Source organism: Giraffa tippelskirchi, chromosome 9 (genome assembly GCF_054371585.1).
Source record: "Giraffa tippelskirchi isolate mGirTip1 chromosome 9, T2T-mGirTip1v1.2.pri, whole genome shotgun sequence".
Classification (NCBI taxonomy): domain Eukaryota; kingdom Metazoa; phylum Chordata; class Mammalia; order Artiodactyla; family Giraffidae; genus Giraffa; species Giraffa tippelskirchi.
In genome coordinates, this window is record NC_137283.1 from 100,300,996 (window position 1) to 100,316,175 (window position 15,180).

At 40.8% G+C, this 15,180-nt stretch overlaps 1 protein-coding gene across 1 annotated transcript in view; it reads right to left on the bottom strand.

Annotated features, from left to right (window-relative positions):
- SLC35F1 (solute carrier family 35 member F1) overlaps window positions 1–15,180 on the bottom strand; it is a 425,474-nt gene that overhangs the window by 318,309 nt on the left and 91,985 nt on the right. The gene's annotated exons all lie outside the window — the stretch shown is intronic.

The window sequence follows — 15,180 nt, forward strand, 5'->3', positions numbered from 1 at the left end:
ATTCAGATTTCTTTGCCTATGGGGAACAATATTACATAGTGAATGATTTTTTTCTGTATTCAGCATGAAATAGTAAATATTAGGGATGCCTTTTACCCCAACGATTGAAATGACACAAAAGTAGCATGAGTGTTGATGGTTGTAGCTATAAAAACACTCACTCAAGACCCATCAGACTGGATGCCTGATCCCCTGAGGCTGACTTAGAAACATTTCACAGGGGAAAACATTAATATTGGGGTTACAGGATGACTCCTGAAAAATATAGCAAACTGATCCCGAGATTAGAAGAAGGGAAGAATTGAATTCTTGAGCAGCAGAACTCACTGACATAAAACTGGACAATGGGTGTATGTTTTGGAAGTCAGTTACATCTCAACAAGCAGATATGATCATTCATAAATGGTAAAGTTTCCTTGATAAAAAAAAAATCCTCAGGGAATTATAATAATGTAGTAAATCATCTTCCAAGAGAGTCAGTACAGATTTATTTAGCAAATAACTGATTTCCTTAGCTTTTCAGGGCTCTCTGAGAGGCATGGGCTACATCTGGAAAATGGTGCTACGAACAAGGATGTACTAATACAGTCTTCCCAGTGACTCAGACGTTAAAGAATCTGCTGCAGTGCAGGACACCTGGGTTCGATCCCTGGGTTGGGAAGATCCCATGGAGAAGGGAATGGCAACCCACTCCAGTATTCTTGTCCAGAAAATTCCATGAACAGAGAAGCCTGATGGGCTATATAGTCCCTGGGGTTGCAAAGAGTCAGACACAACTGAGTGACTAACACTTGGGAATTCAGGTTGGATATAATAAAGAAAAAGGCTTGAATTTAGGAAAAATGTGTAAAGAGAAAACATTGAGACCACAAGCTCAGTTGGAGTAGATGGGTGAAAAGTAAGGAGAGTTAGAAGTGAAAGTCAGCCTGTGGATCAACCAGGACATGGAAAGACTCTCGTTTTAGAGCGGGCAGGAATTCCTAATCAGTCTAAGTCAGCCTGATCTACCTAATTATCATACACCTGCTAACTGATACAGGTGAGTCTCAGAGGGTGGCTGGTGCTTAAGGCACTTAAGATGTCCTCTTGCTTGTTCTTAGTCCATTTTTATCATGTCTGTGACAATGAACACTTGTGTTGTGACATGTATCTACAGCTCCACTTCTGTTTCCTTCAAAGTCAGCATCTCTATGACTGTCCCTGAGAAGGACACAGTGGCTCTTTTCTTCAGATTTTCGTTTTACCTCTGACTTCTGCTCCCCACGCCCTCCACACGTAGCTTCAGTCCAAGAGAAAGCCAATGCTGCTGCCCGTTTTGGCCACACCTACCCTCAAGATATCCAATCACAGCTCAGTTTTAAGGAGGTTAAGTGACAAGTGTGAGTTTGTGTATCAAAATCTGAATACTACACAATATACAATTTTGGTATTTACCAATTCTCATTTTCAAAATGTTACCATGGTTAATATATCCTGGCATCTTTTGCAGATTTCTTGTACATTTAGGACCCACCATTTCTCATAGGCCATTAAAAGCTCAAATTAAGAGGAATTTCCATGAATTCCTCCCACACTACTCCAACTCACAAAGAGTACATTCCTACCCTGAATCCTGACAGCCCTCAATCCATAGTGCATGTTTTGGGATCTTCATAATAGAAGGTAACATTTACTGAGCATCCACTCTGTGTTAATGTGTTGTATACAATGCTTTATTTTATCTTGATCATGTACCTACAAGGGGCTTTCCTGATGGCTCAGTGGGTAAATAATCTGCCCGCAGTGCAAGAAACACAGGAGACGCAGGTTTGATCCTGGGGTTGGGAAGATCCTCTGAAGAAGGAAATGGCAACCCACTTCAATACTCTTGCCTGAGAAATCCCATGGACAGAGGAGCCTGGCGGGCTACAGGTCATGGGGTCACAAAGAGTCAGACCATGACTGAGTGGCTTAACATGCATGCACAATGGGGAAATAGTGGAAACAGTGGCTGACTTTATTTTTCTGGGCGACAAAATCACTGCAGATGGTGATTGCAGCCATGAAATTAAAAGATGCTTACTCCTTGGAAGGAAAGTTATGACCAACCTAGACAGCATATTAAAAAGCAGAGACATTACTTTGCCAACAAAGGTCCATTTAGTCAAGGCTATGGTTTTTCCAGTGGTCATGTATGGATGTGAGAGTTGGACTATAAAGAAAGCTGAGCACCAAAGAACTGATGCTTTTGAACTGTGGTGTTGGAGAAGACTCTTGACAGTCCCTTGGACTGCAAGGAGATCCAACCAGTCTATCCTAAAGGAGATCGCTCCTGGGTGTTCATTGGAAGGACTGATGTTGAAGCTGAAACTCCAATACTTTGGCCACCTGATGCGAAGAGCTGACTCATTGGAAAAGACCCTAATGCTGGGAAAGATTGAGGGCAGGAGAAGAAGGGGACGAAAGAGGGTGAGATGGTTGGATGGCATCACCGACTCAATGGACATGGGTTTGGGTAGACTCCGGGAGTTGGTGATGGACAGGGAGGTCTGGCGTGCTGCGATTCATGGGGTTGCAAAGAGTCGGACACAACTGAGAGACTGAACTGAACTGATGATCGGTGATGTTGAGCATCTTTTCACGTGTCTGTTGGCCATCTGTATTTCTTCTCTGGAAAAAACCTATCCAGGTCTTCTGACCAGTTTTTAATTGGATTATCTGTTATTGCTAGAGTTTTGTTTTGTTTTTTTATACTGAGTTGTGCAACACAGAAACAGACTCACAGATATAGAGAACAAACCAGTAGTTGCTAGAGGTGAGGGAGATGAAGGGAATTAAGAGGTACACAGTTCCAATTACAAAATAAATACTACAGGGCTATAAAGTACAGCACAGAGAATATAGTCAATAATATTATAATAAGTTTGTATTGTGTGTCATCTATAAAAATATCAAATCATTATGCTGTACCCCTGCAACTAATATAATATTATGTCAACACTACTTCAGTTTAAAAAAAAACTGATTCTGTGAGACTTTCTCATCTCTGCTGCCTATGCTGAACCTGATTTCCTAATTGCATCTCTCCTGAGCATTAGCATAGCCTCACAGAAGGTGTGGGAGGTACTGAAAAGGAGAAATACACCTTATTTACAGTCATATCCACCCCAGAAAATAATTACACAAATTTACTTTTAAAACACCTTTATTAATTTGGCTGACTTGAAAATATTACGCTTTTCCTTTACTCAGGGTAAAGGAAATATGCCTCCTCTGGGGGAAATTCAGGCTAAATAGAAATTATGACATCTCACCCCATCTGACCTTGTAATTCATATACTACAGATCAATGTTTAAAGGCCTGCTGCCCAGTCCCCAAGAATGTCATATACACAGAAAGCTGGCACCTGGATAAGCTTCAAAGTCCCCACATGGGCACTGGGGTGAGCTCATCACATCAGGCTAAAAACCAGCCTTTGTTCACTGTGTCACATCTTGCCTTAGTAGGAGATGGCTTCCTCACAATCACTTCCATTCATGAGGGGAGAGAGCTGGGGTCTACGCTGAACAGCTCTTCATTGAGCTGCATAAAATGGGGAAATAGCTGCCGTGTTTTCCCAGTGATGTTATTAATATTTAAGTGCTGTTTTCCGGGGGGCTAGGGGGAGGCATAAGAACCCAGCTCTAAGAAGGCTCTGACCTGTTTTCATGATTAGTGCTGCAGCAATGAACTAATTGCTCAAAAAGAAAAAAAAAATCACATCCGTAGAAATTCCAAGTAACCACCAGGGAAAGCGAGCTTTGGCAAAAAGATACTGCTTGCAAAACTTGAAGCTACTGAGGATGACATAAGATTTTAGATCTTAGCAGACAGCTTAATAGTTTGTAGTATTACAGAAGCACTTGTTTCCATTTGGGTGGTTGAACATGTTATTAATGAAGGATGAAGTTAAGTAATAACACCGGTAAAATAGCACGTGTCTTTAGATGGAGACCTCTCACTGTATCTCTCCATTCTCATTGAATCACAGAAAGCAAATAAAGTGACGCATAATCTCACTTCAGGGAGGTTAAGTGATGTGCCAGGAACCGCTTAGGAAGTTGGCAAGTAAAAATATGGACAGAAGCAGTAGGCTCCTTCAATAACTCAGGGTCCATACACCAAACTTGGCATCTCGGCCCAGGTTTCACGGTCAGGACTAAACTGACAACAGCTTGCTAATCTTTCCTGCGCCACCACCATGAAGACTCTCATACTCATGTATCCAAAGGGTCTTTTTCTTCCCTTTAGTTTACTTTGTTTTCTTACAATCATTTATTGCTCCCATATACTGTCTCCTGTGATAGCTCCAAGCTCAGAGCAAAGATCAATGAAATGACAGTTGCTAATGTAGCTCTAGTAAGAACCTGCTGGCCAATGCAGGAGACATAAAGAGACGCAAGTTCAACCCCTGAGTGGGAAAGATCCCTTGAAGGAGGGCATGGCAACTCACTCCAGTATTCTTGCCTGGACAATCCCACGGACAGAGGAGCCTGGCAGGCTACAGTTCAAGCGGTTGCAAAGAAGACACGACTGAAGCGACTTAGCATGCACACACAAGTTTATTAAAAAGCAAGAAGTATCACAAGTCTTGTTAAATAAATTAGCATACATTTTCCTTTTTCCTTTCCTTTTCTTTTGCCTCCTGCTTCTCTGTCTCCATCTTGGTCACTGATGTTTCAAGTAATAGGGTATCAGTTTTGATAATGTTAAGACACTTAAAACAAGATGCTTTAATCCTTTCTTTCCGGATTTCTTTCCTTTTCTTAAAAGTCTATGCAACTTTTGTTAACAACATTAAAATTATTATCTTTTTTAAAGGATTATGATACATACAAGGTGTTCATTCTGAAAATTCAGAGTACTTTTTTTCTCTTTCTGATGGGCCTAGAAGAAGCTGCTGCTTCTGCTAAGTCGCTTCAGTCGTGTCCGACTCTGTGCGACCCCACAGACGGCAGCCCACCAGGCTCCGCCGTCCCTGGGATTCTCCAGGCAAGAACACTGGAGTGGGTTGCCATTTCCTTCTCCAATGCATGAGAGTGAAAAATGAAAGTGAAGTCGCTTAGTCGTGCCCGACTCTTAGCGACCCCATGGACTGCAGCCCACCAGGCTCCTCCATCCATGGGATTTTCCAGGCAAGAGTACTGGAGTGGGGTGCCATTGCCTTCTCCGAAGGCAGAGACATATGAAGATGTATGATATTTCTCACCCCTCCACCCAGTGCTTTTTCCTCTCTATTAGAGTTTCTCAACCGCAGCACTATGTTTATTTCGGACCAGGTAGTTCTGTGTTGTACAGGCTCTCCTGTGCATTGTAGGGTGTTTTGCATCATCCCCAGCCACTACCCACTAGGTGCCAACAGCAATCCCTACCCCCCCCCCAGGTTTACCAACCAAAAATGTCTCCAGTCCTCAAATGTTCCCCAGCCCCCTGAGCGGGTAGGTTCGGGGGGGCAGAATCAGCCTCAGTGAAGAAGCACTCATCTAGATTATACTGCCTGGTTGTCTGAGTGCTTGTATGAGATGGAGAGGAAAGGAAGTTATTTTGAGTTTTTGTGTGTGTCACAGGTATGGGTGGATGAAACTGGGAACCGGTAAAGTGAGAGATTACTTTTTTAATAATATCTACTCACCTTACATTGGCCTTGAGAGAATTGCTGTGAACACCATAATACTGGTTAAAGAATTTTGAGTTTCTTGGGGGAAAAATAAAACAATAATAAAAAGCACTGAGGAGTAACATTTTCTACCCAAGTCCATTTTATGAATGGACTGAGTGTAACAGAACCATATGTTTCTTCTACCTCTTGCCTGTGTTATTAAGCCAACATTTTTTGGCATCTACTTACTCATAGGGCCTAATAAAACAGTAAAAAAAAAAAATTGAGGATAAGAGTACATTTTTTGAATATAATAAACCACTTTTATTTTCCCTTATCTTTATCACAAGGCTGTATTCATCAGCTCTGGAAATATATTCAAGAGCATTTTATAAACAACTAATTAATCTTTGCAGCACATTAATATTGAAAGAATCAGTATCATCTTTACTGAAGAGGCAGATGTGAAAGCAAGTGGCATTACCATCCTGAAAAAATAAAAACTAATAAGAAGCTCTTGAAAAGATTTGTGTCAAGATATCAGTAAATCTTGGATTCATTATTAGGTCCAGGATATAGAAAACTTCTTGGACCATAAAGGAAAATTTGTTGTGTCAGATTCCAGAATTTTAGCACACTGAACACTAAACTTCTTCTATTTGCTAGCAAAAATAAATTTAGTTAGGGAGGATATTTTCTAGTCAATTCCCACGTATACATATGTATCTTATTTTTAAAAGAATCCCAGTTGACAATGAAAGTATCATATATACAGGTGATTTCCATCTTCAGAGGTCAACTGTAAACTAAGCAGTCAATAAATTTCCAGGTGGTAACTTTCCTAGCATGCAAATTTCCTTCTAAGTAGAACAACAAAATTCCTTTATCTGGAAGCCAGATGCCCGAGACTAGGAAAATTTACTCTTAAGGAGGCATAGGTGGAACATAAATCTAAGAGAAAATACCTGAAAATACAGTTGGATAGATTTGGACAAAAAAAAAAATCTTTAAAGAAACTGAGAATAAAATTTATACTAAGGAGCTGAGGTTGTCATTTTGAAAGTCATTGTACTGAATGAATAATTATATGCACATGAGAAAACGGCAACAAAGGACAGAAGAGTAGAGGGTGTTAACGTATTTTATGGAGCTGTAGTCAAAAGATGATTGGACTTAAAGGATTCAAATCACTGTCTCGCCTCTAATTAGCTCTGTGACCCGGGGCAAAATGGCCCAATTGCATTAGTGCAGGGCACAGAGATGAGAAGAGCAGATAAGAGATTTTGAGTTTCTTCATACCTACTTTATTTTTTCAAAACAATTTCACTTAGCTGTCTCCAGATTCAAAAAGAGGGAGATATGTGACAAGGCTGGACGAGTTGGCACTCTGGAATTTCATTACTAATGCGACTCTGCCCACAGCCTGACCTCAGGTATCTTCCATTCCTTGATGGGCTATCATTTCACTGTTTGGACAATAAACAGAAAGTCTAATTTTAGAGAATAAAGGAATAAAATGATCTTTAGGATCTCTTCAGCCTGTCTAATCTCTCAATCCCCTCCCATTGAAGGCAGGAGCCAGGTCTATTTTGTTCTCTGTCATATCCTGAGCATGAGCACCGTGCCTGGCACACGATAGGCACTCAGAAAATATCTGTAGAATAAATGAACAATTCTGTGCTTTACATCCAACACAATATGTCTCTTTACCTTGATTCATTGGCTATTAAGTGACTAAATCTATTTCTCATTGTCATTGTTTAGCTGATCAGTCGTGTACGACTCTTTTGCAGCCCCATGGACTATAGCCCACCAGGCTCCTCTGACCACAGGATTCTCCAGGCAAGAATACTAAAGTGGGTTGCCATTTCCTTCTCCAGGGGATCTTTACAACCCAGAGATTGAACCCAAGTCCCTTGCATCTCCTCCATTGCAGGGGGAATCTTAACTGCTGAGCCACCAAGGAAGCTGTTAAATAACTATACCTATATGAAATGATAAATGGCACTTCAGCACAGCACATAAGTGTGATGACAACACATATTTTTTTTTTCTTGGACACATAGGTGGCAGGCATGTAGGATCTTAGTCCCCTGACCAGGGTTCAAACCTGTGCCTCCTGCATTACAAGCACGGAATCTTGACCACTGCCAGGGAAGTCCTGACAACACATATTCTTAAGGGCGATCAGTATTTTAAGTTTTACAATGTGGCATGTTCAGTAATTATCAGAGTGCCATCTGAAATTCTTCATATAAGTCTTTGGTTCCTATTAACCGAGATGAAAACATTAGCAGAAGAGCTAAACTCTGAGGAAAACTACAAAGCCAACTCCAGAGGGAATTTGGACAGTGAAAGCAAAATATTAAAGATTGTTATTCCCCACAGAAATAGGCACACTTTTTAAACTGAGGCTGTTACCATCTGCAGTTGTCACTGGCCATCTGCTTAGGTCTAATCAGGTCTGTCTCTAGCATTAAATATAAGTTTAAATTCTGTTCCTCTTTAGTAAATTCCAGAAAAGTTTCCCTTATCCTTTTCTGAATTGTGAGCTAAATTTTTATCCTTGGACTATTTCAGCAGAACATTAAAATGCTCTCATAAGGTCAAGGCAATGGCCCATCCAGCCCAGCCTCCTGTGAATGCCAAGTAAGGGTAGCAGTTTTGTAATTAACCTTCTCACAGTCTAGCCTCTGCTTCACTTTTATAAGTCTAACTTGGAACTAAATTAAATCTTGACCTTAACATATCAATGTCATATATGGGTATTGTAGGCAAAATATTGAAGCACCCACCAGAACACTGGCTGCCTGGCATGTACACCCATCTCTTCCCATGACTGCAGGTGACTGTGAGAGAACAGTCACTCACTCCCCTTAGGTTACACTTACATGTCTATCATAGCAGAACAGAAGGGATTAGAAGTTAGAGAGATGCACCTCAGCTGTCTTAGAAGAAAGCAAATATCCATGCTGTGAAAAGATCTATGGAGACTGTAGGGAGTGGAGCCTGGAGAAGGAAATGGCACCCCACTCCAGTACTCTTGCCTGGAAAATCCCATGGGCGGAGGAGCCTGGGGCTGCGGTCCACGGGGTCGCTAAGGGTCGGACATGACCGAGTGACTTCACTTTCACTTTTCACTTTCATGCATTGGAGAAGGAAATGACAACCCACTCCAGTGTTCTTGCCTGGAGAATCCCAGGGACAGGAGAGCCTGGTGGGCTACCGTCTATGGGGTCGCACAGAGTCGGACACGACTGAAGCGACTTAGCAGCAGCAGCAGCAGGGAGTGGAGCCAGTCTCCTAATTGCTGCAAGTTGTCCCTTCGGCCAACAGCTAACAAACAACAAGGACATCAATCCTGTCTTGTGGGAACTGAATTCTCAAGCACACTCTGAGAAGAGGACTCTGTGGGTGATAACTTCAGCCTGATCTAAGTGGAACCCTGAGCAGGGGACCCAGTTAACCCATACCTGAACTACTGACCACAGAAATGCAAGATAATAAATGGGTACTGTTTTAAGTCACTTAATTTGTGGTCATGTATTACATAGCAATATAATACAATAGGTAAAGAATCAGAAGCACATTATAAAATCATGAGGATGAGTAAAGTTATAGGGGGGAGTTACATTCGGTGTACACTATGAGAAAGGATGAGCTCCAGTTTACAATGGCTAACGTGGCCTTTAGCACAAGCCATCCAATAATGAACGGTATTACTCTAGAGTCACTACAACCATGGGGGTCATAGCTGGTGGCTGGCCCAGCATAGGGTGCAGCACACAGTAAGTGGTCAATGCACATGTGCTGTTGAATTAACAAATGTTGAATAAATAAGCTTATTAATAAATAAAAGCTTCTCAGGTGGCACAGTTGGTAAAGAATCCACCTGCTGCTGCAGGAGATGCAAGAGGCATGGGTTCAATCCCTGAGTTGGGATGATCCCTTGGAGTAGAAAATTGCAACCCACTCCAGTATTTGGAAGGACTGAGGCTGAAGCTGAAGCTCCAATACTTTGGCCACCTGATGCAAAGAGCTGACTCATCGGAAAAGACCCTGATGCTGGGAAAGATTGAAGGGAAAAAAGAGAAGGGGGCAGCAGAGGATGAGATGGTTAGATAGCATCACCAACTCAATGGACATGAATCTGACCCAACTCCAGGAGATAGTGAAGGACAGGGAAGTGTGGCGTGCTGCAGGTCATGGAGTTGCAAAGAGTCGGACATGACTTAGCGACAGAACAGCAACAATAAATAAAATGTCTCAAGAATTAAGAGAACAATGAACATATTTTTTGATGATTCAGTATACACTTCATAAATCTGCAGTGTCTTAAAGTTATTATCATTTTTATCATACATGAAACAGAGTGGTTAAAGATTTATTCATCTCAGGAGTTACTTCTGGGGATGAATTGAGGGGAAGGTGGGTATGGAAGAAAAGTTACTTTCTATTGTGTATACTTCACATCCTTGGAAATTTTCACAATTAAGTGTCAAATTTTTAATAATAATAGATATACTTTAACAATAGGAAAGTTCTAAGAGCATGCCTGGAATCAAACACTTTATAAGATTTACAGTTGCAAGGGGAAATCTTTTCATTCTAACTCTCAACATTCGGCCACATTTATAGTGCTGAGCCAGCCGCTCGGTCTGGATGGCACATCTGTGTGCGGGCCTCTTTTACTAAATGCTCTCTGTATGCAAAGAAGCCATATCCTAAAAAACAAACAAACAAAACCAAAATGATAATAACAATAATTATAATTTTTTGAGCCTACTATGAGCTAGGCATTATGCTGAGTGCTTGATGGGTTATCTCACAAATTTTCCCCTCAAGGAGCTTGAAATTTGAAGAAATCAAATATAATTGTAGAATAACTTAAATAATAATTAACACTTTCAGGCAGCATATATGGGTCAAGATGGGCCAGGTATGTGTATGGCAGAAGCAGCAACTGAAATCGAGAGGAAGAGTGATTCCTACAAAGGGGACACAAAGGTGGCTTGGTGACAGAGCTGGGAGGAGCCTGGCAAGCTAACCCTGGCTGGATGAGAGGGTGGCTTTGGGGAGAAGGGAGGTTGAGGGTAGATGATTCATTGGTGTTGCTGTACCACGGGCTTGGGGAGTCAAGGGAGGAGGTTTATAGTTCATTGCAACACAAGTCAATATTTATTTATTGTATTTGGCAGAATACCATGAGTCACAGAAAGATGCTAAAGCTTTCTGAAGCCCAAGTGATTTAAGTAGATGAACTTGTCAGGGTTAAGATAGTGAACGGACTGGAGGAGAGGGGAGGCAGGGAGAGCATTTAGGGGAACCCCACAGTGGACCCTGCCCAGGAAAATTGAAAAGGTTAGTTCCTCAGTCATGTCCAACTCTTTGCCACCCCCTGGACTGTAGCCAGCCAGGCTCCTCTGTCCATGAGATTTTCCAGGCAAGAAAACTGGAGTGGGTTGCCATTTCCGTCTCCAGGGGATCTTCCTGACCCAGGGATCAAACTTCGGTCTCCCGCATTGCAGACAGATTCATTACCATCTGAGCCTCCAGGGAAGACTCAAAAAAGATGAGACTAAAACAGGGCAAAAATACCTAGTCTAGAGACACCATGAAGAACAAATTAAAAGATGAATTAGTAAACGGTTTGGAAAACAGCAGCGATAATATATACACTATGATATATACACGACTGATACTATGTATAAAATAGACAACTAATGAGAACCTACTGAATAACTCAGGGCATTCTCCTCTGAGGTGCCCTAAATGGGAAGGAAATCCAAAAAAGAGGGAATATATACTTTACCGTACAGCAAAAACTAACACAACATTATAAAGAAACTACACTTCAATAAAAATTGATTTTTAAAAAAAGACAACACACCTTCAATCTATATAACTAGGAGAAAAGTGGTTTCACTGCCAAGGACAGGGAAAACACCTTTCAGCGGCTCCCAAGATTTCTAGAAGATCACTCAAGCTCCTAAGCATCACACTGAAGACTTCCCTGTGGCCAAGCCCCTGTTCTGGCTCTACTCCGCAATTCTGCATCGGGCAGACACATGCATGGGGACCACACTGTCGTGGAGGACCACACTGTTTCCTCCATGCCTTTCCTGGCCATCCTCTAGTCACATTTACATCTCTCTCTGTGTCCTCTGCTCTGGGAACTCCCCTCACACGCACCAGCCTAATGTAGATGACACCTCTCTAGTCGTGTGCTAACCCTTGTGAATGAACACCTCTGTCCTGATGTCTATCAAGTTGCTTAAACGTTCCATGTGTGTCTGTTTCTCCACGTTAGACTTTGAGCTCCCAGAGAGCAAGGATCATATCTTATTTGATTTTGTATGCCCCCAGCAACTAGAACCAGCAGACACTCTAAATATTTCTTGAATGAATTTTGAATTGAGTTTACCTGGATTTCAGGTGATGATAGCAAAGAAGCTAGTACAATTTGAACTTTGTTTTCCAAATGAATGGTTAGCATATTTCATAAGGATTTAGGTTTCAGACAATCAGCAAAATACCTTCAGTGTAAAAAACACCTTCAACTAAAACTCACTGTGATAAAATAGAAACTCGGGATGCTAAATAGAATCCCCAAAGTTTCTGCTGATATTACCTCCACAAGAACATCTAGGACTACTCGATTTCAAGATCTGAAATGAATCAAAATACAACCTTCAAAACAGTACTCTCTAGATATCTGTGTGAGCACTGTCTTTCAAGAAGAAATACATGCTTAGCAAAAATGTAACGAATTAAAGGTGACCTGGTTCACATTTATCCAGACTGCCTACTGACTTTGCAGACTACAGAGACTTGCATACAAACACTGCTGAATAATAACAATGATGATGATAACTTAGTGATTTACATTTTTTAAATTTTTTAACTGATTTATTTTTTATTGAAGGATAATTGCTTTACAGAATTTTGCTGTTTTCTGTCAAACCTCAACATGAATCAGCCATAGGTATACATATATCCCCTCCCTTTTGAAACTCTCTCCCATCTCCCTCCCCATCCCACCCCTCTAGGTTGATACAGAGCCCCTGTTTGAGTTTCCTGAGCCATACAGCAAATTCCCATTGGCTATCTATTTTACATATGGTAATATAAGTTTCCATGTTACTCTTTCCATACATCTCACCATCTCCTCCCCCTCCCCATGTCCATAAGTCTATTCTCTATGTCTGTTTCTCCATTGTTTCACTGTAAATAAATTCTTCAGTAGCATTTTTCTAGATTCCGTATATATGTGTTAGAATACGGTATGTATCTTTCTCTTTCTGACTCACTTCATTCTGTATAATAGGCTCTAGGTTCATCCACCTCATTAGAACTGACTCAAATGTGTTCCTTTTTATGGCTGAGTAATATTCCATTGTGTATATGCACCACAACTTCTTTATCCATTCATCTGTCACTGTACATCTAGGTTGCATCCATGTTCTAGCTATTGTAGATAGCGCTGCAGTGAACAATGGGATACATGTGTCTCTTTCAATTTTGGTTTCCTCAGGGTATATGCCTAGGAGTGGGATTGCTGGGTCATATGATGGTTTTATTCCTAGTTTTTTAAGGAATCTCCATACCGTCTTCCATAGTGACTGTATCAATTTACATTCCTACCAACAGTGCAAGAGTGTTCCCTTTCCTCCACACCCTTTCCAGAATTTATTATTTGTAGACTTTTTGATGAGGGCTATTCTGACCAGTGTGAGATGTTATCTCATTGTAGTTTTGATTAGAATTCTCTAATAATCAGCTATGTTGAGCATCTTTTCATGTGTTTGTTAGCCATTTGCATGTCTTCTTTGAAGAAATGTCTGTTTAGGTCTTTTTCCCACTTTTTGATTGGGTTGTTTGTTTTTCTGGTATTGAGTTGTATGAGCTGCTTGTATGTTTTGGAAATTAATCCTTTGTCAGTTGTTTCATTTGCTATTATTTTCTAGCGATTTACGTTTTAAAGTTACTTTCACATGCCTTCTGCATCTGAGCCTCACACTGTCCCTGTGAGGTGGCCAAGACATCACTCTCCCCATTTTATGAATGTAGATGCTCAGGCTGGACAAGTCCTGAGCCTCTCCTTCTACCTCACCTCCCGTATGGGAACACTGACTTTGCTTTTCTCACCTCCATCTGCCAGACGGGGCAGATTCAGGTTCTGTGGGATATGAAGCTTTATACAACTTGGAATGCCTTCTTTAAGAAAAATAATTGCAAAGTCATTAATATAAAGTCAGGTGCAAATAGTAACATTAGGACTTTATGTATCTGTACTCAATCTTCATAGTAATAGGCCCTATGATTATCTCCATTTTACAGATAAGAAAAGTTATGATTTGGGTTTTCTCTATGATACTCTCTCAACATCTGGAAAGCATGCCTTTAGATTATATCCAGAATAAAAGTGCCTACCAGTGCCAGGACTTCTAACAAGAGGAGCATTGTATGCTCCCACTCTCAACTCAGCTGGGTCCCTAGCCTCCTGGATGAGACCCATCCGGGGACCACAGCCTCTGGGAGGTTGCCACGGGAACCAGCCCAGAATCAACCAGAACCTCCTGCATCCAGGCCACTACATCCTATGATGTTATCGTGATGACTATAAAGTTCACTATGTCTACAGTGACAGAATCTCAGTAATAATCCTCTTTTCATTATTCTTTAGGTTTTTCATGGTTCTGGGTTTGCTGAAAGAGGTATCTTAACCTCTTCAGACATGCCTGAGCCTACACATGCACAGGGATTCAGCTATTCCACTGTGAAGGAAATTCTGATGTGGTGGAGCCCTGAAAGATCATCCTAAACTATTCTACGCTGAGTTTCAACTGATATAAAACTAAGCCTCTCTGGATGTCATTTAAAACAGTCTCACCGCAGTTCACACATGGTTCTGTGTCCTTTTGAATGAATTAGTGTGTTGTATGTATGCTGGTGGATTTACTGGGTAGAATCTGGATACTGTGTGCACAGGTGTCAACATTTCATAAGCCTCACTTCATAGCCATGGGGAAGTGTAAAGAGATGAAGCAATGTTGAAAAAGCACAAATAACTGGAATAATATAAAACACATTTAATGATACCACCTTTGGAGTTGTAGGAACGGCTGCCAAATATTTTTAAGTTCTCTGATACCACTTTTTTCTTATCTCTTATGACTTTTCTTTCACATAGTTAAGCAATTCTTGCCTCATGAAAAAGGTTATGTTTTTTCATATGTCTTGTACAGCAATTAGTCACTTGAGATAGGTCTAATTAGATCTTGGAAAACCATTATTTAAATTGGAAAGAAAGAGATTCCTTTTATATAGCACAACTGTGCAAGTTTTTGCATTTGCTCTAATCTAACACTCTTGAATTGTAAAAAAATTGCATTACAATCACTGCAGATTCAACACAAATGTTTTCTTTGAACTCTTCATTAAAAAATATAAACACAAAGTTTTTATATTCTTATCTTAAATGTGACAATCCCAGAAAAAATCTTGTGGAATAGATAATTATATACACACTGAAACTATAAAGAAAATTGATATGCATGGT